The sequence below is a fragment of the Canis lupus genome, chromosome 6 (genome assembly GCF_003254725.2).
Source record: "Canis lupus dingo isolate Sandy chromosome 6, ASM325472v2, whole genome shotgun sequence".
Lineage (NCBI taxonomy): Eukaryota > Metazoa > Chordata > Mammalia > Carnivora > Canidae > Canis > Canis lupus.
The window spans coordinates 24,707,429-24,735,388 of record NC_064248.1 but is presented as its reverse complement, the minus strand read 5'-3'; the positions used below and the strand labels follow the sequence as shown (position 1 = coordinate 24,735,388).

The window sequence follows — 27,960 nt, the reverse complement described above, 5'->3', positions numbered from 1 at the left end:
ACAGCCACACCAGGGCAACTCCACTGAGCCACCGGGTGGCTTTCCATTGGTCCCTAGAGATCAGGAGACATCCTCACAGTGACCTGTTTCTATCCGTGACCCTGAGCTGCAAATGGGGACACCTGTTTTCAGTGTCTGGGTTAACTGGCAGGAATCGTGGGAACTGCCCAATCCAAATTTGACCCCCAAAACTACCTTGGGTTGTCTACTGGCCAATTTTGAAACTCTGGAGTTCTCACAGGAACTCAGAAAATGCTGACTTACCAGACCCTTACAGATCTGAACAACCTTTGTCAACGCCAGGGTAAATGGCCTCAGGTCCCTTACATTCAGGCTTTTTGGAACCTCTGCTCTCGCCCTTCCCTCTGTTCCACTGCACAAATCCTTCTGGCATGGGCGCCACCTTCTTCTACCCCCAAAACAAAAGCCCCTGATTCCTATCTTCCTTCCCCCCTCTTGGAACCTCTTAAGGGTCTCACTCGTCCCCCAGTCAGGGGAATCCCTACCCCTCCTCCTCCCTACTCGAAACCTTCTGCCCCCCCTCCCTTTCCCTCTGCATCCCAAACACCCTTACCTATCCCTGACCCTCAACCTTCACTTCTTGCCTCCCCTCCAGGCTCTACCCATACAAGATCTCACAGGGTCTCTTCCTCCCCTGACCTACTCTGTCCCTTACCAGAGGTGGCGGGTGCAGAGGGCATTGTACGTGTTCACGTCCCATTTTCACTCCAAGATCTTTCCCAAATCTAGAAACAGCTGGGTTCTTACTCTGTTAACCCAGGAAACTATATCAAGGAATTCCAATATTTGGCCCAGGCATATGGCTTGACTTGGCATGATTTGCATGTTGTCCAGACCACCAGCCTTACAACAGAGGAGAGGGAACATATTCAGGCTGTTGTCCAAGAACACTCAGACCAGGTCCATTTGACCAATGCCACTAGCCGGTGGGTGCTCAGGCAGTTCCTGCTGGGGATCCTGGATGGGATTATCAGACTGGCCAAGATGACCACTGCCGCCGCCACCGCATGATCCATTTTCTTATTGCTGGCATGTGGGCGGCCTCTAACAAGGCTATCAACTATGATAAACTCTGGGAAGTTGCTCAGAACCCAGATGAAAACCCTGCAGTTTTCCTTAATAAGCTCACTGAGGCCTCAACCCAGTACACTGGCCTGGACCCAGCCTCCCCAGAAAAGCAGAAATGAGCAGTCTTTTTCCTCCCTAGCTGGGGCTACTGTCTTGGCGACCCATTTTTATCTCTCAGTCCTCCCCTGATATCATAAAAAAATTTTAAAGGTCAAGGAGGGTCCTCGAACTCCCATTTCTGACCTGGTGAAAATGGCATTTATTTTTTTTAATTTATTTTTTATTGGTGTCCAATTTACTAACATACAGAATAACCCCCAGTGCCCGTCACCCATTCACTCCCACCCCCCGCCCTCCTCCCCTTCCACCACCCCTAGTTCGTTTCCCAGAGTTAGCAGTCTTTACGTTCTGTCTCCCTTTCTGATATTTCCCACACATTTAAAGTCTTTAACACCCGAGAGGAAGCTGTTGAACTTAAGAGGCAGGCTAGACTCCAGCAAAAGGTCCAACTCCAAACCCAAGCCGCCTTGGTAGCAGCCCAGCCCTTGGGCTCTGGAAGCCAACAGAAAGGGGAAATCAACTACACCCCGCCTGGGGCTTGCTTCAAATGCGGAACTGAGGGACACTGGGCCCATCAATCTCCCAATCCCAAGGAGCCAACATGGCCATGCCCTCAATGCAAGATGATGGGCCACTGGAAATCCGACTGCCCCAGTCTTGGAGGATCCTCGGCACCTCCACGAGGTGGAAACCCTGAGCCGGTAAGTCCAGTCTTCCAACTACTCAGATTGGATGATGACTGACGGGGCCCAGACTCGGACACCTCCCCTAACCCAGGCTAAGCCCAGGGTCATGCTCCAGGTAGTGGGTAAGTCCATCTTTTTCCTGTTGGACACGGGGTGACCTACTCTATCTTGCCTTCCTACTCGGGTGCCAGTTTCCCCTCTCCAATAGCGGCGGTGGGAATTGATGGCACCTCCTCCGTTCCACAAACTACCCCACTCCTCTCTTGCAGCCTGGATGAGTTCCCCTTCTCACATTCCTTCCTTATAATTCCTTCCTGCCCCGCTCCTCTCCTCGGCCAGCCAGGATATCCTACACAAACTCAAGTCCACCATTCATCTTTCTCCCTCACCGTTTCTGCTCACCTCATCTTACCCTTAATCTCTCCTGATCCCTCCCCACCACCCCATCTCCCTTTACACGTTAACCCCCAAGTCTGGGAAACCTCTAAACCAATTGTGGCCACTCATGACCCCCCCCCCAGTAAAAATCCAGTTAAAAGATCAAACCTCCGGAATCCCTGGGTGGCGCAGCGGTTTGGCGCCTGCCTTTGGCCCAGGGTGCGATCCTGGAGACCCGGGATCGAATCCCTCGTCGGGCTTCCGGTGCATGGAGCCTGCTTCTCCCTCTGCCTATGTATCTGCCTCTCTCTCGCTCTGTGTGTGACTATCATAAATAAATAAATTAAAAAAAAAAAGATCAAACCTCCTTTCCTTCTCATCCCCAATTTCCAATTTTGGAAACTCACCAACGGGGTCTTAAACCTATTAATTTGTCCCACTGCTTTAGCTGTGCTGCCTTGGGCAAAGCCCCCGGTAGCTGTTCTGCTCCCTAATCATTTAACTGCACCAACCCCACACCCACACCTCCGGGACCTTCTCCCTCTCTCCACAACATTTCCTTATTCACCGACCCTCTCAACCACCAATTTCCTTTCTGTTATTCCACCCCTAACTCTTCCCTCTGCAATGTCACCCTTTCAAATGTTACCTCTCATCACGCCCCTATTGGCAGTTGCTTAGGTGCAATGGCACCCTTTCTAAGTCTCTCAATACCTCTGCCTCTCTCTGTTTGCCTGTCTCCTTGGTTCCATGATTAACTATCTATAGTCAGGCAGAATTAGCCCTCCTTGCCAGGGCCCCCAAAAGCAGAAACGAGTGGTCTTTTTCCCACTAGTTATCGGGGTCTCCCTGGCCTAAACCCTGGTGGCCACGGACTGGGGACGAGGGCCTTACTCCACTCTGTATATTCCACCAGGGACCTATCTGAAAGGCTTCAAATGGCCATCGAGGCCTCGGCAGAGTCTCCGGCTTCCCTACAACACCAGGTAACATCAGTGGCTCAAGTTGAGCTCCAAAACTGACAGCCTTGGACCTCCTCACCACAGACAAGGGCGGAACCTGCATGTTTCTCAACGAAGAATGCTGTTACTACATCAGTGAAACAGGTGTAATTGAGGCCAATCTCCACACCCTTGCCAAAGTTCGTGAGTCTCTCAAACCCGGTACCACCGGGGCGGTCCAACTACACCCCAATGGTGGCAGACCCCACTAACTGCATGGCTCCTCCCCCTCCTAAGCCCATTCCTAATCATCAGCATATTATTAACAGTGGCCCCTTGTGTTCTCCGATTTATCCAGGAACGAGTTTGAGAAATGTCTCGAGTATCTGTCAATCAACTCCTCCTACACCCGTACTCCCACTTGCCCACTTCTGAGGGACCCCAGGATGCCCCCTACTCAGCAGGAAGTAGCCAGATCTGAACCAATGCCCTATAACCACAAAAGGATTGGAATGTTGGACCGGTGGGATCAAGGGAGATCAGAAGGCACCAACAAAATGGCGGCAGACCCTCCATCTTGTTACCCTCCCCTCAGAACTTTCCCACCACCAGCAGACCGCCCAAGGACACATCATCAGGTGGAGACAGGACCTATGCAAGAAACCTGAACCACACCTTACCCAAACCCCATATAAGGGCATAAGCAGTTATCACCCCATACAGACACAACCCCTTACCCCTCCCCCTTAAAAGCTCACATGTACTCCCTTTGGGTATGAATTCCCTGGCCCACGACTCCCCGCTCTCTCCCTCCCCTGTGGGCCACAGAACCTCCCCCAAGAGCGCGTCCCATTAATAGCTTGCCTCAACCAACGTTTGCTTGGCCTATTTCATTTCACTACCAATCGGATTAAACCTGACAGTAATAAAATCATTTTTAAGTCAAGAGCATGGGGATTGTGTTTGGAGAAAGTAAAGAAGTGGGGAGTGGCATTGAATGATGAATCACAGAATCCGTTCCTGAGGGCTTTGGGCTTCATTTCCAATGAAGGGATGGAGGATGAACCTTCCTAGCAGGTACAAGTGAGCTGGAGAAGAAAGCAAAGGATCTCTGAGGGTCTAGGCTCTTCTCTGTCAGAATACTTTGTAATAATAGCAACAACAGTATTAAGAATATCAATCACTTATCAAGTCCTTACCAAGTGTCAGGCACTATGCCAAACAAATACATATGGTGGTTAATGTTCATAGTCACCCCTTGATTCTGGTAGTATTATTTTTTTCCATTTTCCAGAAGAGAACGCAAAGACTTGGAGACATTAAGTGATACTACCCAAAGCCATGTAGCTGGTAAATGACATTTACAGGTTCAAAATCTAGACCCATTTGCCTACAACACCTATGTATCCTTTCCTCTTGCTTGCCTTCTCTTCCAGCCCCTGACAAAGCACTTCTCTTGAAGCCATCTTAAAATGCCCACTAGAATGTGTACATCCTGTGATATACTTCTCCTGGGTAGTATATGGGGCTCTGGATGACACCAGAGTTTTATGTTCATCCTAGCAGAGAAACACAGTCTGCTAACCAAATAGCAAAACTATGTCTTTCTCTGTCTGAATTTATCTACATTTAGAGGAGCATCATTTAATTGACAGCTTCCAAAAATTTAAAATCTAACAAATTGCTCATTTTGACATTTTCAGTACTATTTATCATTTTTAATCATGTCTCCCACTGACCACACACTCACAGTCTCCTTATCTTCTCTAGGTTCATAAATGATTGATGATGGGAAGGTTATACAGCTTGTATAAAGTAATCATAATATTTCTCCAGTCCTTTTCACAAAGATTGGCTTCCTGTGACTATAATGAAATCACTGAATATAGTCTTTTTCAGGATGAGATAAAGATAGACCACCTCATCCTTCCTATTCTTATTTAATAAAAGCCTGTAAGATATCCCAGTAACTCTAAGAACAAAGAGGTAAGGGTTTCCAAGTCCCAGCGGTCCGATATGAGATGTATATAACTTCCCTGGGCAATTATTAGCTCTAGGGGGATCCCAGACTAACCAATCTGTGTGTTTGTTTGTGTGTGTGTGTGTGTGTGTGTGTGTGTGTTGATGGCATAAGGTGTCCTAGGCTTATTGCCATTATTTGTAGATATAAGGAGGAACTTAGCTTAGGGAAAGTACACTCAGTATTTCAACATCAAGTTCAAGTTCTGAATGATAAAAGGAAGATCATTATAATACATGCATAAATGGTTTGGACTTCATCTGGATGGTAATGAGCTCAGTCAACAATGCATTTCTAAATTATTATCTTGGTAGCTGAAAAGTGAATACATTAGAGGTAAATTTGAGAAATTGTTTTTCCCTTTAATATTTATTTATTTACATAATCTTTATACCTAACATGGGGATCAAACTCATTCCCCCAAGATCGAGAGTCATATGCTCTTGTGATGAAGCCAGCCAAGTGCCCCAAATTTGAGAAATTCTTAGAAGAATTTCTTCTTGGAACTTGGTGACTTAGTGACTAAATAAGGCAAGTGGGGTTAAGGTAAAAGAGGCACTTAAGTATTATGTCTAGGTTTTTGATTAGTTACAATTAGTAGGTGATTATAATACTTTCTGAGAGAAACAGGTTTGAGGTGGGAACATTGAATTCTGTCATGGTCATGTTAATACAGGGCTGGTATGTATTTAGTAATCAGTTGGATATTTAATTTTGAACTCAAGGGAGAGGTCATGATTTTAAATGTAGTTTAGGAAATTATCCAGAGAAAGAGAAAGAATGAAATAGAAAGTTCCTAGAGAACAAGAGGAACTATTCACTGAAGATAGGTCCTTGGAGAACAAGGCTATCTAAAGAGAAGAAAGAGGATCTCATGGACAATATTGAGAGAGAAGACTCAGAAAAGGCAGGATGTGATAACAGAAAGAAGAGAGCAATTAAAGAGTTCATTGACATTGCCCAGAATGACCAAGAGTGAGAACTGAAAAGGATCCATTTATCTGACAGCAAGAACATTAGAGAACTTGTTTCCAGAAACAAAGAAACAACAGTTTCAATGAGTAAATAAGGGAAGAAAAATTAGCTGTGGATTATGACAAATAAAAAAGATGATAACAGCTAACGCAGTCTACTCTGTCCAATAAACATTAATTGGAAGGGGAAGAAACAAAAGAAAAGATACATAATCAAAGAAGCAACTTTCAAGGAAGGAAGGACTTGAGCCAGTGTGGTGAATATTGCTTTTCTCCTGTTGTTATGGCCTGAATTGTGTCCCCCAAATTTCATATGTTGACACCCTAACCTCCAGTACCTCAGAATGTGACTGTATTTGGAGATAAGGTGTTTAAAGAGGAAATTAAGTTAAAATGAGGTTATTAGAGTGGCATCCTCATCCAATCTGACTGGCATCATTAAAACGAGAACAGATTAGGACACACAGAAAAATACCAGGGGTGCATGCAGAGACAGATGACCAAGTGAAGAGGCAGCAAGAGAATGGTTATCTGCAAGCGAAGAGGATACCAACCCTGCCAGCACCATAATCTTGGACTTCCAGCCTCCAGAACTATAAGAAAATAAATGTCTGTTGTTTAAAACACCCAGTGTGTACAGTTTTGTTGCACAGCCCTAGCAGACTAATACACCCATTCAATGACCTTCCCCACAATCACCTCTATACCAGCTTTTTTACCAGGTTCTGCTAAAAGAACCCTGATTTTGTCCAAAACCAGAGTGAGCTCACCCTTTCCATTTCTCTTCCATTAAGTCAATTAGAAAGTCTCAGTTTGTGACTTCTATGTCTTCTGCTCCTTTGTGGTATGATAGATTTGTTTTCCAGCAAATACTCATCCTCTACTCACCCCTTCCCCCTTACACATCTGATGCAGGGAGGAATATGGTTCTCTGTTTGTTGAGTTGCACTTGGTCTGTGGCTTGCTTTGGCCAATAGAATGTTAATAGACATGATGCAAATAGAAGTTTTAAATGTCTTTATGGTGTTTGTCTTGATTTTATGTCTACTGTGGAAAGAGCCACTAGTCTGAGATTTGTGAGAAGGAATTGTGTGTTAAATAAATGTGCACACTGTTTGTTATGCAATATTATCATAGCAATAAATAACTGAGGAACCTTAATTTCCTTTTTTAACAAAAAGATAACAAGGCTGGTCTCACATATTTGGCAGGGTACTCTACTGGAAACAGGGTTTAATAACAGAAACAATTTTTGCTTTCACTGTATTCATTTTTAGTTTCTTCCCTGTAGTAAGTAAAATAATTACTTAATTATAGTAGTGGTACAGAGTTTCATTTGGATTGCTATGGGGGGTTTTCCTGTTTATTTAATATTTAAAGGAAATTCATGTAAAAGAGAATATTGAATAAATAACAATAGAGGTAATCATGCATGGTTATAACAAAAAAGAAAGGAGAGAAGGAAGGGAGGGCGGAAAAGAAGGAAAGAAACAAAGCAAGAAAGAATGAAAGAAGGGAAAAGAAAAGAAGGTGAGGTATGGCTAAGTTTGAGAAACAGTAAGAAGAGGACAAAATTCCAGATGGAACCAGATTGGAAACCTAAAAGAAAAGGCAAGTAGTGTCATCATAACCCAAAAGAAAGTATCTAAGAGGATCCATGGTGAAAGGAGCCAATTTTTTTTTTTCCTACTTAAAGAATATACTGATTTCACACAAATCTTAAGATAATTTGTTCCAACTCTCTGAAGAAAGTCCTTGGTATTTTGATAGGGATTGCATTAAATGTGTAAATTGCCCTGGGTAACATGGACATTTTCACAATATTAATTCTGCCAATCCATGAGCATGGAATATTTTTCCATCTCTTTGTGTTTTCCTCAATTTCTTCCAGAAGTGTTCTGTAGTTTTTAGGTTATAGATCCTTTGCTACTTTGGTTAGGTTATTTCTAGGTATCTTCTACTTTTGGGTGCAATTGTAAATGGGATTGACTCCTTAATTTCTCTTTCTTCAGTCTCATTGTTAGTGTATAGAAATGCCACTGACTTCTGGGCATTGATTTTGTATCCTGCCACACTGCCCAATTGCTGTATGAGTTCTAGCAATCTTGGGGTGGAGTTTTTGGGTTTTCTATGTACAGTATCATGTCATCTGCAAAGAGGGAGAGTTTGAATTCTTCTTTGCCAATATGAATGCCTTTTATTTCCTTTTGTTGTCTGATTGTTGAGGCTAGGACTTCTAGTAATATGCTGAATAGCAGTGGTGAGAGTGGACATCCCTGTCTTGTTCCTGATCTTAGGGGAAACGATTCCAGTGTTTCCTCATTGAGAAAGATATTTGCTGTGGGATTTTTGTAGATGGCTTTTAAGATGATGAGGAATGTTCCCTCTATCCCTACACTCTGAAGAGTTTTGATCAGGAATGGGTGCTGTATTTTGTCAAATGCTTTCTCTGCATCTATTGAGAGGATCATATGGTTCTTGTTTTTTTCTCTTGCTGATATGATCAATCACAATGATTGCTTTATGAGTGTTGAACCAGCCTTGCATCCCGGGGATAAATCCCACTTGGTCGTGGTGAATAATCTTCTTAACGTATTGTTGGATCCTATGGGCTAGTCAGGGGAATATTAAAAAAGAAAACCATAGCTGGGGGCATCACAATGCCAGATTTCAGGTTGTATGACAAAGTGTGGTCATCAAGACAGTGTGGTGCTGGCACAAAAACAGACACATAGATCAATGGAACAGAATCCAGAGTCCCGAAATGGATCCTCAACTTTATGGTCAACTAATATTCGACAAAGCAGGTGAGACTATCCACTGGAAAAGGACAATCTCTTCAATAAATGGTGATGGGAAAATTGGACAGCCACATGCAGAAGAATGAAACTAGACCATTCTCTTACACCATACACAAAGATAAATTCCAAATGGATGAATGTTCTTAATGTGAGACAAGATTCCATCAAAATCCTAGAGGAGAACACAGGCAACACCCTTTTTGAACTTGGCCACAGTAACTTCTTGCAAGATACATCCATGAAGGCAAGAAAAACAAAAGCAAAAATGAACTATTGAGACTTCATCAAGATAAGAAGCTTTTGCACAGCAAAAGAAACAGTCAACAAAACTCAAATACAACCTACAGAATGGGAGAAGATATTTGCAAATTACCTATCAGATAAAGGGCTAGTACCCAAGATATATAAAGAACTTATGAAACTCAACAGCAAAAAAACAAAAATTCCAATCATGAAATGGGCAAAAGACATGACCAGAAATCTCATAGAGGAAGACATAGACATGGCCAGCAAGCACATGAGAAAATGCTCCGCATCACTTGCCATCAGGGAAATACAAATCCAAACCACAATGAGATACCACCTCACACCAGTGAGAAAGGGGAAAATTAACAAAGCAGGAAACAACAAATGTTGGAGAGGATGTGGAGAAAGGGGAACCCTCTTGCACTATTAGTGGGAATGTAAACTGGTGCAGCCACTCTGGAAAACTGTGTGGAGGGTCCTCAAAGAGTTAAAAATAGACCTGCCCTATGACCCAGCAATTGCACTGCTGGGGATTTACCCCAAAGATACAGATGCAGTGAAATTTCGGACACCTGCACCCTGATGTTTCTAGCAGCAATGTCCACAATAGCCAAACTGTGGAACGAGCCTCGGTGTCCATCGAAAGATGAATGGATAAAGAAGATGTGGTCTATGTATACAATGGAATATTACTCAGCTATTAGAAATGACAAATACCCACCATTTGCTTCAACGTGGATGGAACTGGAGGGTATCATGCTGAGTGAAATAAGTCAACAGAGAAGGACAAACATTATATGGTCTCATTCATTTGGGGAATATAAAAAATAGTGAAAGGGAATAAAGGGGAAAGGAGAAAAAATGAGTGGGAAATATCAGAGAGGGAGACAGAACATGAGAGACTCCTAACTCTGGGAAACGAACTAGGGGTGGTGGAAGGGGAGGTGGGCGGGGGGTAGGGGTGACTGGGTGACGGGCACTGAGGGGGAGCACTTGATGGGATGAGCACTGAGTGTTATGCTATATATTGGCAAATTGAACTCCAATAAAAAAATAAATAGAATAAAAAAAAGAAATGTAAAGCTCAGCCAAATTTTGGGAAAAAAGAAAGAAGTAACCTCTTAATGTTATTTACCTTTCACTAAACATTTAGTCTTCCAAGAGATCCAGTCCGCTACAGAAGGAGGGATAGAGGGGAAGAGTGAGCAGGAAGGGGGCATTGGCTCAGAAGAGCAGGAGTATTTGCAGAAACTAAGATCCAGCTTGTGGATGCAGTCATGGTTGTTGTTGTTGTTTGTCTGGCCATTCTTTTCTATCTGCTCATGGGTGTCATTCCATCTCCTATGTCCCTCTATGGTCTAGGTACTCTGAAAAGAAAAGCATCCTTGATTAATAGAAACAGACACCCCTGAGGCTGTGATCTGGATAAGGAGCCTATCCCACAATTAGTTTGGGAGATCCAGATATCCAAGCAAACCGTGCAGAGATATGAGACAATATGGTATCTGACAGCTATAATGCAGAATGGGCCTTACAGATGTTCTAAACGAAAGATTCACAGCAGCCCTACTCTGTTTCAAAGGGGGAAAATGCTTTATTGATATAATAAAAATCGAATGGAAATAGAAAAAAAGAGAAGGGAAAATCTATGCATAGATGAAGGCAATAGTAAGCAGTAAAGGAGAATAAGATGAACGCAAGGCAACTAGGAGGCTCAGTAGGCTGAGTATCCAACTCTTGTTTTTAGCTCAGATCATGATCTCAGGGCTATGGGATCCTGCCCTGTGTCAGGCCCTGCTCAGTGCAGAGTCTGCTTCAGATCCTCCCTTTCTCTCTTTCTCTCTCTCTTTCTCTCTCTCTCCTCTCAAATTAAATCTTTTTTTAAAAAAAGAATAAGACAAAGTTATATCAAAGTTAAATCAAATCAGGTACTTAAAACATCCAACCTCATTAGGTTGGAAAGCCCCATGGAGAGATCCAGGGTGGAATCTGGATTGAGAGGCCAGGGCAGAGCATTCTCCCTTCAGGTGAGACTTCTGAGAGACCATCTCCATAATGGCCATATTTATAGGGTAAATGATGGGGGCTGAAGTTTAATATTTGTTTGCCTATGGGCACTTTGGAGTAATCTGAATTTCTATATCATCATGTCTTTACATATTCAAGGAGACTGGGCTAGGTGTACTTGCCTCCCCTCCCCTCCCCTCCAGATTCCATTCTCGTGGGCAGGGAGTGGGGGAAGGCTAGCCTGGAGCCAGAAGACATGCAAGGAAAAATTTATAGCTCTTTGCATTTCACACCAGAAGGGCCAATTCTGATCTGTGAGGCCAGCTAATGTCAACTAACCATGTTCCAAGGTCACTTATATAGCACTAGTCTCACAAATAATTTTCTTTAGCCCACCTGCATACATGCAGGTCTCTGACATATTTTGATGTTACTATCTCCACACAGTTTCCAGGACTACTGAGTCAGGGGAAGAGAGATCGAGGACTCATACCTGATCTTAAATGCCTTAGACCAGATATGACTTGTTTGCCTAGTGTTCACTGTCCAGACCTGGAATTCAGTGACCTCATTCTAACTAAAGAGAGTCATGAAAATGAAAAGAGAATGGAATCTTCAGAGAATTCCACCATCTTTACCATAGACCAGTTGTTACAGATGACCAAACTAAGGCACAAGGAGATAAGAAACCTGTTCAATGTTACAGAGCTGGTAACTGGTGAAAGCTAGACTGAATCCAGACTGCCTTCCCCAGAGTTGGTCTTCTTTGCCCACAGCACCAGTGTTACAGTACCATACAGGAGATCCACTGAGATCCACAGTGTGTCTTGTAGACTTTTCCACCTATCCCCATTTCCCTCCCCAAAGTGACTGCCTCTTCTGCTTGAGTAGCAGGGTCTTTTATACTTTGACACTTTGGCTGTTTAATCTTTACTTACTATGGCTGGTCAACTACCATTGCCTTCTCACTCGCTCCTCTCCACAAAAAGCCTGTCTTGAGCTGAAAACAGATCATGAATGAATTGTCCGGGAGGAGGACAATCTATCTCTCAGAAGTGAGGCTTCCCCCTCAGCCCCAGTGGGAATGTTCTAGATGTTTCCAGCAATCTTTGTGGTGACTTCAAGTAGAGGTACTTTTGTCCCTGGTTCATTGGGAGGTGGGAGTGTAAAGGTGCTGGGAAAGTTGGGCCAGAGTCCTAAATATCCCCATACCCCAAAAACACCCCCAAATGCCTCTAGTAGAAAACTAACAATACAAGCCACTTCATGCAGCAATCCAGACTTACTCACGGCAACATCAATATCAACTCAACACTTACATGCATGAGCCAAGTGCTGTACAGACTTTATCTGGTGCAACTCTTTCAAAGGTCTCAAGGAACAAATCTTATTAACAATCTTTTTTTTTTTGTTAGAAGAGGCAAATAGTTTGTAAGCCATTTTGTAAGTTGGTGAGCCTGGATTTAAGCCCAAGACCTGGGGATTCAAAAAACCCTGAATTTTGTTAGTACACCAAATTGTTTCTCAAAGTCCCAATTTTTTAAGGTTTTATTTTATTTGAGAGAGAGAGAGCACACATAAGCACAAGCAGGAGAGAGGGAGAAGCAGGGAGCTTGATTCCAGCACCCTGAGCCAAAGGCAGATGCTTAACCTACTGAGCCACCCAGACTTCCCCAAATCCCAAATTTATAAAAACAGCCAATATTGATTATGCAGGCCAAGCACTGTGTTATGTGATCATCATGAATTATTCCATCTAATCCTAAGAATGCAGTAGTGAACAAGACAATCATAAGAAACAGGTGTCACTATTATCATTCTCATTTTAACATGTAAGGGAGCAAGGGTAGAGAAAGGAGGTGAGTGAAAGTCAACAAGATTGTAGGTGGCAGACTGTAATCTTAAACTCAGATCTTTCTGCTTCCAGAACACAGGCTTTAACCACTAGGCTATTCTGCCACTTGACTGGCTGTCATTTAAATGTGAACATTGGAAGTATGGGGCTGGGAAAGAGAGCAGGTTAGCCAGAGTTAGTGAGAATCCTCCATTTCACTTTATTTGTTCATTCACATCATATACCATCCCACAAGAACTGGAATGACTTCATATAGTTTATTTTTCCAACTGTCTGTCCATAGAGGGGTGTGATTGTTTTCTGTGTTGTTCTATCTGGGCATCTACTCCCACTTCAGGATCATCCAATTCGTGCCAAGTTCTCCTCCATAGAGATGGGCAGTTCTTTTTGCTTGCACAGTCCTAGGAACTTTCCTGATCAGAGACAACTGAATATATAAAGTCCCCATTTCTATACCACTCCAAGATGAAGCCCAGCTGTTTCCTAGACAATACTAGGTAAGACAGAGGTAAATGACAGCTTCTTGGTGAGGTGTGTGAGTGTGTGTGTGTGTCAATGCACCCATCTGTCATAGGGCAGTGAAATATTTACAGAGCCCTGAACTTAAAATCCAAAGGCTCAATTTCAAGTTCTGACAATGTCACTTAAAAACTGGTTGACTTTGGGCAAGGCTGTTAACTACTTTTGACACTTCACTTCCTTGGTATTGGTGGTGATCTCTCCTTTCTCATTCATGATTTTATTAATTTGAGTTTTTCTCTCTTCTTTTTATTAAGGCTGGCTAATGGTTTATCTAACTTATTAATCTTTCAAAGAACCAACTCCTGGTTTTGTTGATCTGTTCCACAGTTATTCTCGTCTCTATTTCATTGAGTTCTGCTCGAATCTTTATTAACTCTCTTCTTCTACTGGGTGTAGGATCTATTTGTTTTTTTTTCTCCAGTTCCTGCAAGGTTAGCTTTTGTATTTGAGTTCTTTCCAGTTTTTTGATAGATACTTGTTTTGTGATGTATCCCCTCAGGACTGCTTTTGCTGTATCCCAAAGATTTTGAACAGTTGTATCTTCATTCTCATTAGTTTCCATGAATCTTTTTAATTCTTCAGTAATTTCCTGGTTGCCCCTTTCATCTTTTAAATATTTATTTATTTATTTACTTATTTATTTATGATAGACCCCTTTCATCTTTTAGCAGGATGGTCCTTAACCTCCATGTGTTTTAAATCCTTCCAAACTTCTTATGGTTTAGTTCTAGTTTCAAAGCATTCTGGTCTGAAAATATGCAGGGTACGATCCAAATCTTTTGGTATCGGTTAAGACCTGATTTGTGACCCAGTATGTGGTCTATTCTGGAGAAAGTTCCATGTGCACTTAAGAAGAATGTGTATTCAGTTGCATTTGGATGTAAAGTTCTGTAAATATCTGTGAAATCCATCTGGTCCAGTGTATCATTTAAAGCTCTCGTTTCTTTGGAGATGTTGTGCTTAGAATATCTATCGATTGTAGAAAGCGTTGTGTTCAAGTCTCCAAGTATAAGTGTATTATTGGGGATCCCTGGGTGGCGCAGCGGTTTGGCACCTGCCTTTGGCTCAGGGCGTGATCCTGGAGACCCGGGATCGAGTCCCACATCGGGCTCCTGGTGCATGGAGCCTGCTTCTCCCTCTGCCTGTGTCTCTGCCTCTCTTTCTCTCTCTGTGACTATCATAAATAAATAAAAATTTAAAAAAATAAGTGTATTATTGTCTAAGTATGTCTTAACTTTGGTTATTAATTCATTGAAATACTTGGCAGTCACCACATTAGGGGCATAAATATTCATTATTGTTAGGTCCTCTTGTTGGATAGATCGTATAAGTATGATATAGTGTCTCTCTTCATCTCTTACTACAGTGTTTGGGATAAACTTTATTTTATCTGATATAAGGATGGCTACCCCTGCTTTCCTTTGAGGACCATTTGAATGGTAAATGGTTCTCCAACCTCTTATTTTCAGGCTGCAGGTGTACTTACATCTAAAATGAGTCTCTTGTAGACAGCAAATAGATGGGTCTTGCTTTTTTATCCACTCTGAAACCCTGCGCCTTTGATGGGGTCATTAAGCCCATTCACGTTCAGAGTTACTATTGAAAGATGTGAATTGAGTGTCATCATGATACCTTTTCAGTCTCTGTTTTTGTGTATTATTTCTTTGGGCTTCCTCTTTCTTTTACAGAGTCCCCCTTCATATTTCTTGCAGAGCTGGTTTGGTGGTCACATAGTCTTTCAGCTTCTGCCTATCTTGGAAGCTCTTTATCTCTCCTTCTATTCTGAATGAGAGCCTTGCTGGATAAAGTATTCTTTGCTGCAGGTTCTTCTCATTTAGGACCCTAAATATATCCTGCCAGCCCTTTCTGGCCTGCCAGGTCTCTGTGGACAGGTCTGCTGTTAACCTAATACTTCTCCCCATAAATGTTAGGGATCTCTTGTCTCTTGCTGCTTTAAGGATGTTCTCTTTATCTTTGGAATTTGCAAGTTTCACTATTAAATGTCGAGGTGTTGAGCGGTTTTTATTGATTTTAGTGGGGGTATTTCTCTATCTCCTGGATCTGGATGCCTGTTTCCCTTCCCAAGTTAGGGAAGTTCTCAGCTATGATTTGTTCAAATACACTTTCTGGGCCTCTGTCCCTTTTGGCGCCCTCTGGAACCCCAATGAAATGTAGATTTTTCCTTCTGAGGCTGTCATTTATTTCCTTTAACCTATCCTCATGATCTTTTAATGGTTTGTCCTTTTTTCCTCAGCTTCCTTCCTTGCCATCAACTTGTCTTCTATGACAAGTTGTTCTTGTCCCTCACTCATTCTTCTACGTCATTAACCTTCGTCGTTAGGACCTCCAGGTTGGATTGCATCTCATTTCATTGATTTTTAATTTCAACCTGATTAGATCTAAATTCTGCAATCATGAAGTCTCTTGAATCCTTTATGCTTTTTCCTAGAGCCACCAGTAGCTTTATAATTGTGCTTCTGAACTGGCTTTCTGACATTGAATTGTAATCCAAATTTTGTAACTCTGTGGGAGAGAGGACTGTTTCTGATTCTTTTGTGGTGAGTTTTTCCTTCTAGTCATTTTCTTCGGTGCAGAGTGGCCAACAGCAAGTTGTACTGGAAAAAGGAGAAAAAGAGAGAAAAACGAAAAAAATCGGGGGGGGGGGGCGGGGACAAACAGAAACCAAAAAACAAGGGGGAGTATCCTCTGATTCTATATACTGTAAATCCCTCGACTTCCCCTGGCACTTTCCAGCGCTGCTTGGTCAATAATTTGCTCTTCCCCTGTCCTTCCAGCTGGCCTTCTGGGGGAGGGGCCTGCTGTGCTCTCAGGTGAGTGCATCTGGGGGAGCTGCCCCACCCCCCTGCCAGGTGCACGGCTCAGTGGGAGCTGTTTATCCTGTGAGGCCCCTGCTCGCTGGCGGCCCTGCTCAGTCCCAGGCACAAGGTGACACGAGGAGGAACAACAACAGTGGCAGCGGCCAGCACTCCAGCCCTGGATTCAGCTCCTGCAGTCACTACTGCAGCTCCCAGTCTGCAGGGATCTGGATGCTCCGGGGGCGGGGGGGCGCTGATCTGCACAGCTCAGGGGTGCCCGGTGGCAGGAGCGTCCTCGCTGTCCAGTGTCCCCCGGGCCTCTGCCTGTCCTGGGGGGTAGCGCCGGATCCTCGGCTGTGTTCCGCGGTGCCCTTGGCTCCAGGGCCTGCGCTGCTGGAATCACTCTCCCGGGCTGCGCAGCCCCCTCCTCCCGGGGCCACCGCCAGAGCTGCCTCCCAGCTGCTCCCGGGTCCAGCCGGGCAGCGCTGCAGACCCTTAGGGAGCTCGATGGCGGGGTGTGGCGCCGCTCTCCCTGGAGCGCAGGTGCTCTGTTAGTGACCCTGGGAGCCTGAGGGCATCACTGCCCATCCTGGGGTCCTGCCCGTGCTCCTGCGAGCGCCTTTCCCTCCAGGAAGATTGGTGAAGCTCCTGCTTCTCCGGGCCTGGGCTTTCCTGTCCTGGAGGCACTCGCCCTGCGGCCTTAGCCAGGCTCCTGGTGGGGGCCCCTCCCCTTTGGATGCTTTTTTATTTCAATTTTTTTCCATCTTCCTACCTTCATAGAAGTGCGAACTCTTCTCACTGTAGCGTTCCAGCTGTTCTCTCTTCAAATCTCAGGCCAAATTCGTAGGTTTTCAGGATGATTTGAAAGTTATCTAGGTAATTTGGTCGACACTTCACTTCCACAATACAAAATGAGGATGGTGATATTGAATGAGAAGAATAAATGAGAATACATATGTGATATGCTAGCACATAGAAGGCATATAGAAGCCGATCTATTTAATGTGGTAGGCTGTGGAGGAGGTTACAGAGGGGAGTAAGAAAGACCCAGAAAGTTAATACTTGAAAGAAAATTCTGCAATGCAGAAGTTGGTTCATATTATATAAAGTGAATGGCTTTCATTTTTTTTTAAATGCTTTTTAAAAAAGGTATCTAACTGGAGGGGTTTGGCTTCAGAATTTGCTGGGAGTTCGAGAGCACTTCAATATTTATTGAGCTCTTTTTGTATATTAGACACAACTGCTGGCAACATAATTTATATAGATTATCTCACTAATCCCATGGGAAGCTAGGTGGTAGATATTACTGGTGTGTTTTCAGGTTCAGAGACATAAACAGAGGCCACGATCCCTCAGCCTGTAGGCAGTGGAACCAAGTTTGACTGTGTAACTCCAATATCCCCTAAATATGTTGTTTCATAAAATAAATAGCTGTTTCAGTTCAAAGACTTATGAAATCAGAGCTCTGTTGCAGGAATCTTTTTTTTTTTTATATTTTTTTAAATTGGAGTTCGATTTGCCAAAATATAGTATAACACTCATTGATCACCCATTAAGTGCCCCCCTTAGTGCCCAACACCCAGACACCCCATCCCCCTGCCCACCTCCCCTTCCACTACCCCTTGTTCGTTTCCCAGAGTTAGGAGTCTCTCATGTTCTGTTATCCTCTCTGATATTTCCCACTCATTTTCTCTCCCTTTCCCTCCAATCCCTTACACCATCCTTTATGTTCCCCAAATAAATGAAACCATATAATGATTGTCCTCCTCCGATTGACTTACTTCACTCAGCACAATATATTCCAGTTCCATCCACGTTGAAGCAAATGGTGGGTATTCCTTGTTTTTAATGGCTGAGTAATATTCCACTGTATACATAGACCACATCTTCTTTATCCATTCATCTTTCGATGGACACCAAGGCTCCTTCCACAGTTTGACTATTGTGGACATTGCTGCTATAAACATCGGGGTGCTGGTGTCTCAGTTTTTCACTGCATCTGGATCTTTGGGGTAAATCCCCAGTAGTGCAATTGCTGGGTCATACGGTAGATCTATTTTTAGCATTTTGAGGAAACTCCAGAGTTTTCCACAGCGCCTATAGCAGTTCACATTCCCACCAACAGTGCAGTCCACATCCTCTCCAACATTTTTTGCCTGTCTTGTTAATTTTGCCCATTCTCACTGGTTTGACGTGGTATCTCATTGTGGATTTGATTTTTATGTCCTTGATGGCAAGTGATGTAGAGCATTTTCTCATGTATTTGTTGGCCATGTCTATGTCTTCATTGGTCATTTGCAAATATCTTCTCCCATTCTGTAGGCTGTCTTTTAGTTTTTTTGACTGTTTCCTTTGCTGTGCAGAAGCTTTTTATCTTAAGTCCCAATAATTCATTTTTGCTTAGGTTTCCCTTGCCTTCATAGATGTATCTTGCAAGAAGTTGCTGTGCCCAAGTTCAAAAAGGGAGTTGCTTATGTTCTACTCTAGGATTTTGATGGATTCTTGTCTCACATTTAGATCTTTCATCTGTTTTGAGTTTATCTTTGTGTATGGTGTAAGAGAATGGCCTAGTTTTATTCTTCTGCATGTGACTGTCCAATTTTCCCAGCACCATTTATTGAAGAGACTGTCTTTTTCCCAGTGGATACTCTTTCCCGCTTCGTCGAATATTAGTTGACCATACAGCTGAGGACTCATTTCTGGGTTCTCTATTCTGTTCCATTGATCTGTGTGTCTGTTTTTGTGCCAGTATCACACTGTCTTGATGATCACAGTTTTGTAGTACAACTTGAAATCTGTCATTGTGATGTCCCTGGCTCTGGTTTTCTTTTTCAATGTTCCTCTGGGTATTCGGGGTCTTTTCTGATTCCACAGAAATCTTAAGATGATTTGTTCCAACTCTGTGAAGAAGGCCCATGGTGTTTTGATAGGGATTGCATTGAATGTGTAAATTGCCCTGGGTAGCATAGACATTTTCACAATATTAATTCTTCCAATCCATGAGCATGGAATGTCTTTCCATCTCTTTGTGTCTCCTTCAATTTCTTTCAGGGGTGTTCTAGAGTTTTTAGGGTACAGATCATTTAACTCTTTGGTTAGGTTTATTCCTAGGTATCTTATGCTTTTGGGTGCAGTCGAAAATGGGATTGACTCCTTAATTTCTTTTTCTTCACTCTTAGTGTATTGAAATGCCACTGACTTCTGGGCATTGATTTTGTATCCTGCCACATTTCCCAATTGTTGTATGAATTCCAACAATCTAGGGATAGAGTCTATTGGGGTTTCTATGTACAGTATCATATAATCTGTGAAGAGGGAGAGTTTGACTTATTTGCCATTTTGAATGCCTTTCATTTCTTTTTCTTTTTGTTGCCTGATTGCTGAGGCCAGGACTTCTAGTACTATGTTGAATAGCAGTGGTGAGACTGGACATCCCTATCGTGTTCCTGATCTTAAGAGAAAGGTTCTCAGTGTTTACCCATTGAGAATGATATTTGCTGTGGGCTTTTCATAGATGGCTTTTAAGATGCTGAGAAATGGTCCCTCTATCCCTACACTCTGAAGAGTTTTGATCAGGAATGGATGCTGTATTTTTCAAATGATTCCTCTTCATCTATTGAGAGGATTATATGGTTCTTGTTTTTTCTCTTGTTGATATGACCTATCACATTGATTGTTTTATAAGTGTTGAACCAGCCTTGCATCCCGGGGATAAATCCCACTTGGTCATAGTGAATAATCTTCTTTATGTACTGTTGGATCTTATTGGCTAGTATCTTGTTGAGAATTTTTGCATCTCTGTTTATCAGGGATATTGGTCTATAATTCTCCATTTTGGTGGGGTCTTTGGTTTTGGAATTAAGATGATGCTGGCCTCATAAAATGAGTTTGGAAGTATTCTTTCCCTTTCTTTCAGAACAGCTTTAGTAGAATAAGCATTGTTTCTGCTTTAAACGTCTGATAGAATTCCCCGGGAAAGCCATCTGGCCCTGGACTTTTGTGTCTTGGGAGGATTTTGATGACAGCTTCAATTTCCTCCCTGGTTATTGGCCTGTTCAGGTTTTTTATTTCTTCCTGTTTCAGTTTTGATAATTTGTGATTTTCCAGAAATGTGTCCATTTCTTCTAGATTGCCTAATTTATTGGCATAGAGCTGCTGCTCACAATACGCTTTTAAAATCTTTTGTATTTCCTTAGTATTGGTTGTGATGTCTCCTCTTTCATTCATGACTTTATTAATTTGAGTCTTTTCTTTTTAATAAGGCTGGCTAATGGTTTTTTTTACATATTTTTAATTTGGGGTTCAATTTGCCAACATATAGCATAACATCAAGTGCCCCTCTCAGTGCCCATCACCCAGTCACCCCCACCCCCGCCCACCTCCCTTTCTACCACCCCTAGTTCGTTTCCCAGAGTTAGGAGTCTTTCATGTTCTGTCTCCCTTTCTGCTATTTCCCACTCATTTTTTCTCCTTTCCCGTTTATTCCCTTTCACTATTTTTTATATACCCCAAATGAATGAGACCATATAATGTTTGTCCTTCTCTGATTGACTTATTTCACTCAGCATAAGGTATTATCATCTCCAGTTCCATACACATAGAAACAAATGGTGGGTATTTGTCATTTCTAATGGCTGAGTTATATTCCATTGTATACATAGACCACATCATCTTTATCCATTCATCTTTCGATGGACACCGAGGCTCCTTCCACAGTTTGGACATCGCTGCTATAAACATTGGGGAGCAGGTGTCCTGGCATTTCACTGCATCTGTATCTTTTGGGTAAATCCCCAGCAGGGCAATTGCTGGGTCGTAGGGCAGGTCTATTTTTAACTCTTTGAGGAACCTCCACACAGTTTTCCAGAATGGCTGCACCAGTTCACACTCCCACCAACAGTGTAAGAGGGTTCCTCTTTCTCCACATCCTTTCCAACATTTATTGTTTCCTGCCTTGTTAACTTTCCCCATTCTCACTGGTGTGAGGTGGTATCTCATTGTGGTTTTGATTTGTATTTCCCTGATGGCAAGTGATGCGGAGCATTTTCTCATGTGCATGTTGGCCATGTCTATGTCTTCCTCTGTGAGATTTCTGGTCAGGTCTGTTGCCCACTTCATGATTGGATTGTTTGTTTCTTTGCTGTTGATTTTCATAAGTTCTTTATAGATCTTGGATACTAGCCCTTTATCTAATATGTCATTTGCAAATATCTTCACCCATTCTGTAGTTTGTCTTTGAGTTTTGTTGACTGTTTCTTTTGCTGTGCAAAAGTTTCTTTCAAAAAACCAACTCCTAGTTTTGTTGTTCTTTTCTACAGTTCTTCTGGTCTCTATTTCATTGAGTTCTGCTCCAATCTTTATTAACTCTCCTTTCTTCTGGTGTAGGTTTTATTTGCTGTTCTTTCTCCATTTTCTTTAGGTGTGAGTTAGCTTGTGTATTTGAGTTTTTTCCATTTTTTTGAGGGAGGATTGTATTGTGATGTGTTTCCTTCTCAGTACTGCTTTTGCTGTATCCCAAGGATTTTGAACTGCTGTACCCTCATTTTCATTAATTTCCATGAATCTTTTAAATTCTACTCTAATTTACTGGTTGACCCATTCATCTTTTAGCAGGATGCTCTTTTACCCCCACGTGTTTGAGTTTCTTCCAATTTTTCTCTTGTGATTGAGTTCTAGTTTCAAAGCTTTGTGGTCTGAAGATATGCAGGGCATAATCCCAATCTTTTGGTATCACTTGAGACCTGATTTGTGACCCAGTATGTGGTCTATTCTGAAGAAAGTTCCATGTGCACTTGAGAAGAATGTGTATTCAGCTGTTTTCAGATGTAAAGTTCTGTATATATCTATGAAATCCATTTGGTCCTGTGTATCATTTAAGGCTCTGGTTTCTTTAGTGATGTTGTGGTGAGGAAATCTGTCATTTGCTGAAAGTGCCATGTTGAACTCTCCTCCTATTAGTGTATTATTATGTAGGTATGTCTTTATTTTGGTTATTAATTGATTGATATACTTGGCAGTCACCACATTAGGGACATAAATATTCATGATTGTTAGGTCTTCTTGTTGGATAGACCCTTGAAGTATGATATAGTGTCCCTCTTCATGTCTTACCACAGTCTTTGACATAAACGTTAATTTATCTGATACGAGGATTGTTATGCCAGTTTTTTTTTTTTTAGGACCATTTGAATGGTAAATGTTTCTCCAACCTTTCATTTTCAGGCTGGAGATGCCTCTAGATCTAAAATGAGTCTCCTGTAGACAGCAAATAGATGGATCTTGTTTTTTTTTTATCCAGTCTGAATCCCTGCATCTTTTGATGGGATCATTTAGCCCATTCACATTCAGAGTTACTATTGAAAGATATGAATTGAGTCTCATCATGATACCTATCCAGTCCCTGTTTTTGTGGGTTGTTTCCTTGGACTTCCTCTTTCTTTTACAGAGTCCCCCTTAATATTTCTTGGAGCTCCAGTTTGGTGGTCACATATTCTTTCAGTTTCTGCCTATTTTGGAAGCTCTTTATCTCTCCTTCTATTCTGAATGAGAGCCTTGCTGGATAAAGTATTCTTGGCTGCATGTTCTTCTCATTTAGGACCCTGAATATATCCTGCCAGCCCTTTCTGGCCTGCCAGGTCTCTGTGGAGAGGTCTGCTGTTAATCTAATATTTCTCCCCATATAAGTTAGGAATCTCTTTTCTCTTATTGCTTTAAGGATTTTTTCTTTTTCTTTGGAATTTGCAAGTTTCACTATAAAATGTCGAGGTGTTAAATGGTTTTTATTGATTCTGGGGGGGATTCCTCTCTATTCCTGAATCTGAATGCCTGTTTCCCTCACCAAATTAGGGAAATTCTCAGCTATGATTGTTCAAATATACTCTGTTCCTCTGTCCCTCTCTGCGTTTTCTGGAACCCCAATTATACATAGATTTTTCCTTCTGAGGCTTCATTTATTTCCCTTAAACATTCCTCATGGTGTCTTATAATTGTTTGTCTCTTTTTTCCTCAGCTTCCTTCCTTGCAATCAACTTGTCTTCTATGCCACTCACTCTTTCTTCCACCTCATTAACCCTTGTGGTTAGGACCTCCAGTTTGGATTGCATCTCTTTTCATTGATTTTTAATTTCAGCCTGATTAGATCCAAATCATGCAGTCATGAAGTCTCTAGAATACTTTATGCTTTTTTCCAGAACCACCAGTAGCTTTATAATTGTGCTTCTGATTTGGCTTTCTGACATTGAATTGTAATCCATATTCTATAATTCTGTGACAGTAGTACTGTTTCTGCTTCTTTCTTTTGTGGTGAATTCTTCCTTCTAGTCATTTTGCTCAGCAAGGAGTGGTGTATGAGTGGGCTGAGTCAAAATTATAAACCATGACCTAAGTAAATTTCACCCTATATGATTCTGACATGGTCAGAGACCCAAAAATGAAAACAATGATTGGGACGAAATAAAACAAGAGGATCACTAGAGTGGAAAACAAATTTTAAAACAAAGTTGTAAAAAATAAAAGGCCAAAACTCCCAAAGAAGAAGAGAAAAAGAAAAGGAAAAACAAAGAAGAGGGAAAAAAACAAAAGAGAGAACAGAAAGAAAAAAGAAAAAAAAGGAGGAAAAAAAAGGGTGGGTAACTGGGAAATGGTGGTGGTAATTAAGTTGTAGTGGAGGGAGAATGTAGTCTACTTGAGGGGTCCTAGAGCATGATCCTCTTGGTCCTGAGTGTATTAAGTTTTGTATGTTAGAAGATTCTCAGTCCCAAATTTATTTAAACCAGGAATAGTTTTAGGGACCCCCACCATTGAACATCAAAACATCAATGAGATTAAAGAGGGGGGCAGAATGGGAATGAGGAATCTCACAGGGGATCCCTGGGTGGCTCAGTAGTTTAGTGCCTGCCTTTGGCCCAGGGCGTTATCCTGGAATTCTGGGATGGAGTCCCACATTGGGATCCCTGCTTGGAGCCTGCTTCTCCCTCTGCCTGTGTCTCTGCCTCTTTCTCTCTCTGTGTCTCTCATGAATAAATAAATAAAATCTTAGAAAAAAGGGAATCTCACAGAATGAACCAGCACTGTATACCACTTGGTTCTGGGTGCATTCTGGTCATGTTTTAGAAGGTATTAACTTCCATAATTGTAGAACAAAATGAGGCAGTGAAAACAAAAAAAACACAAAACAACCCAAAAAAACAAATCTTGTGTATCTCCCAAAATTAAATTGAGTATGTTGAAGGGAATCTAGAAGTGGAAAATATATCTAGGATCTGTAATTGTAGAAATATGAAAGTCAAAAAGACAGAAACTTAAAAATGAAGAGGTGGTAAAATATTGTAGTTAAGGTGGGAAAAGAGAAAAAAATATTGGAAATTTACAGTCTGATATAAAAATGAGTTGTACTGGAAAAAGGAAGGAAAAGTATAGGAGGAGCACCCTTTAGTTCTGTATACTATAAATCCCGCAGCTTGGTCAAGATCTTGCTCTTCCCTGTTCTTCCAGCAGTTCTTCTGGGGGAGGGTCTGCTGTGCTGATGCTCAGGTGTGTGTACCTGGTGTGATGCGCCCCCTCACCACGTGTGGGGCTCAGTGGGAGCTGTTTACCCCATGAGGCCCCTGCTCCCTGGTGGCCCCGCCTCTCCCAGGCACACGGTGACACAAGGAGGAACAACCACACTGGTGGCGCCAGGTCTCCAGCTCTGGAGTCAGCTCCCCGCAGTAAGTAATGCAGTCTCACAGTCTGCACTGGCCTAGATGCTCCCAGGTTGGCAGGGGCCCTGATCTGCACAGCTTGGGGGTGCCCAGCGGCAGAAGAGTCCTCACTGTCTTGTGCCCTCCCCATCTCCGCCTGTCCTGGGGGGAGTGCAGGATCCTGGGTTGTGTCCACTCTGCTGGAATCGCGCTCCTGGGGCTGAGCCTCTCGAAGGCAGCAGGGCGCAGACACCTCCGACCAGAGCTGCCTGCCTGACCGAACGGCTTCTCCCAGATGCCCCGTAGGGTGTGCACTCCCACCCTTTACTGAGATCAGCCTAACGTTTGCCCTATTAATGACTCCAGGAGACTAGAGGCCATGGTGGGCAGCCTGGGTGGCTCAGTGGTTTAGCACCTGCCAGGGACCTGGGATCGAGTCTCACCTCAGGCTCCCTGCATGGAGCCTGCTTCTCCTTCTGCCTATGTCTTTCTCTCTCTCTCTCTGTCAAATAAGTAAATAAAATCTTTTAAAAAGAATGAAGTCTTTGTCTAGTAATGGAAACCTGTGTCTCTTTAGGGTCAGTTTCTGGAAATTCATTTTGTTCCTTCTAAAGGGGAACATGGCCTTGTGATCTGTTGTTGAATATTGGATATTTGAAAAAAAATGCAGCCAGACTCTGTCTTTGCAGCTGGATCCTTGCAAAGAAAGGCCTTCAGTAATCTGACCAATATGAAAACTTAAGGTCTTGGGCATGTGTCCTTCCTAGGCCTGTGCACATGCTTTTTTCCTCAACTTTCCCAAATATGTTGCTGCTTTTGCATGTTTTAATTTCTTTAAAAGTCTCACACCTACCTCGTCTTGGGGCTCTAGATGTTTTATTGTTCTTCTTCTGTCTGTAGTCTTCCCCCAAGGTGGCCACGGTCTACAGTTTCCACTCACTGTGGCATCTGCCACTGCTTTTAGATACCTCCAACCTGATACTCAAACCATGGCACCAATCTTTTTTTAAAATAAAGATATGATTTTTTAAAGATTTTATTTATTTATTCATGAGAGACACACCCACAGAGAGAGAGAGGCAGAGACAAAGGCAGAGGGAGAAGCAGGTTCCCCACAGGGATCCCAATGTGGGACTCGATCCCGGAACTCTGGCATCATGTCCTGAGCCAAAGGCAGATGCTCAACCGCTGAGCCACCCAGCCATCCTGTATGGCACCATTCTTATCTGAGCTCCAAGTTGGATAAAGCAGAAACCAGTCATGATAAGCCAGAATATTGAAACAAATTCCAGTCTTTTCCTCTGTCCCAAGGGAGAGGCTAGGAATTGGATGGCTTCCTCCTATTTCACACAACACCAGAGAGGGGATGGGGCAAGGGTAAGCAAAAACAACATAAAATTTCTTACCATTTTGAGTATGGATTTTTAATGTTTGGACATTTGTTGGTTGCTGCAGATCCTTGACTGCTCCTAAAGTTCCTACAAAGCTATTTTAGTCTATTGTTTACATTTCTGTGAGGGAACAAAGGTTACCTTGGAACTTCCAGGTCTGCCTTCTTGCTTATTTCACCTCTAGATATACCATAATTTTAAAAATAAATTTCCTCAAATATTCAAGAATTAGTCTCTTGTTTTGTTGTAATAATAATAATACTAACAATAATGGTAATTTTATTGAGTACCTACTATGTGCCAGGCATTCATTATTTAAAGAGGTAAAGTGTATGTGATATGTGTATGTATATGTACACTTTATCTCTTTAAATAATGAATTTAAACTTTACTGCTTTCTAAGAAGTATTGCACCCATTTCATAGGTGAGAGATGTACCCATTTCATAGATGAGAAAACAGGCACAGAGGAGAACCTATTGTCCATATGAAACTGAGACAGACACATGGGGGAATGAAATTTTAAGGCGTTAATAGGTACCATGAAGGCTATTCATGATTTTATGTGACTTAAGAGGAGGTGGTGACGGTAGACCAGAAGAAGTTGACTGGATCATACACTCTATCCCCAACTTCTTATGGTTCTATAAATGCATTAAAATGGGATCTCAGTCCTTGAGCTACACTTTCACTGAAATGTGTCTATGGTAGTAGATTGGTGAGGTAAGTGGCCCTTTTCTTTAAAGTAGAAAGTAACACTTGGTATATGATCTTGACCAGGAGGGCAAGAGAGGTCCAAACCCAGCCCTGTGGTGTGTGAATAACCAAGGGGATAAACTGAAGTGGAGTTTCAGAGAGAAAGCAGACTTATCCCACTGTGCAGCCAACGTTCTTACCCAGACCTGTGGCCTACATCAGGGAGACCATCTAGCCTTGATCCTGCCCCGTGTGCGTGAGTGGTGGCTAGTGACCATAGGGTGTACCTGAGAAGGTCAGTGACTCAAAGAGACCCCAATAGATTTAGGTCGGGTCTAGAGTTCATTGGTCCTGAAATATTAATATTCCCTACCATGTTTTTAAATTCTGCACAGTCTTTGTCTTTCTCAGATTCTCTCAAATACTCTTTTACTCCTTCTCTCTCTCCCCTTCTCTCTCTCTCTCTCTCTCATATTTACACACCTTCAAACACAATGTCATAACTCTCTAATTCATCCACACACACACACACACTTTCTCCTGCACAGTCTCATTCCTTGTTTTTAAAGATCCATCAGGTAATGAGCACTGGGTGTTATATATGACTAATGAATCACTGAATTCTACCTCTGAAATTTTATAGGAGAATAATTATATTCTGAAACTAATAATACATTATATGTTAATTAATTGAATTTAAGTAAAGAAAGAAAGAAAGAAAAAGATCTATCAGTTGTTAACATTTTGAATCTCTCCTACACTTAATCATTTAAGTATCGGTTGCAGACATTGAGACAT

At 42.4% G+C, this 27,960-nt stretch overlaps 1 long non-coding RNA gene and 1 pseudogene across 3 annotated transcripts; one reads left to right on the top strand and one right to left on the bottom strand.

The window, feature by feature from the left end:
* Positions 1–4,064: 4,064 nt before the first annotated feature.
* Positions 4,065–26,563, bottom strand: LOC112640296 (uncharacterized). Of its 3 annotated transcripts, none has more exons than XR_003123960.2 (3): positions 26,483–26,563; positions 10,331–10,562; positions 4,065–4,242 (listed from the first exon to the last, which is right to left on the bottom strand). It is a non-coding gene; the product is annotated as an uncharacterized LOC112640296 (long non-coding RNA). The 3 variants fall into 3 exon arrangements; XR_003123959.1 differs by lacking the exon at positions 26,483–26,563 and adding an exon at positions 11,696–11,761; XR_003123958.3 differs by lacking the exon at positions 26,483–26,563 and adding an exon at positions 11,599–11,736.
* Positions 26,564–27,008: 445 nt separating this feature from the next.
* LOC112679047 (acyl-coenzyme A synthetase ACSM1, mitochondrial-like) overlaps positions 27,009–27,960 on the top strand; it is a 28,491-nt pseudogene continuing 27,539 nt past the window's right edge.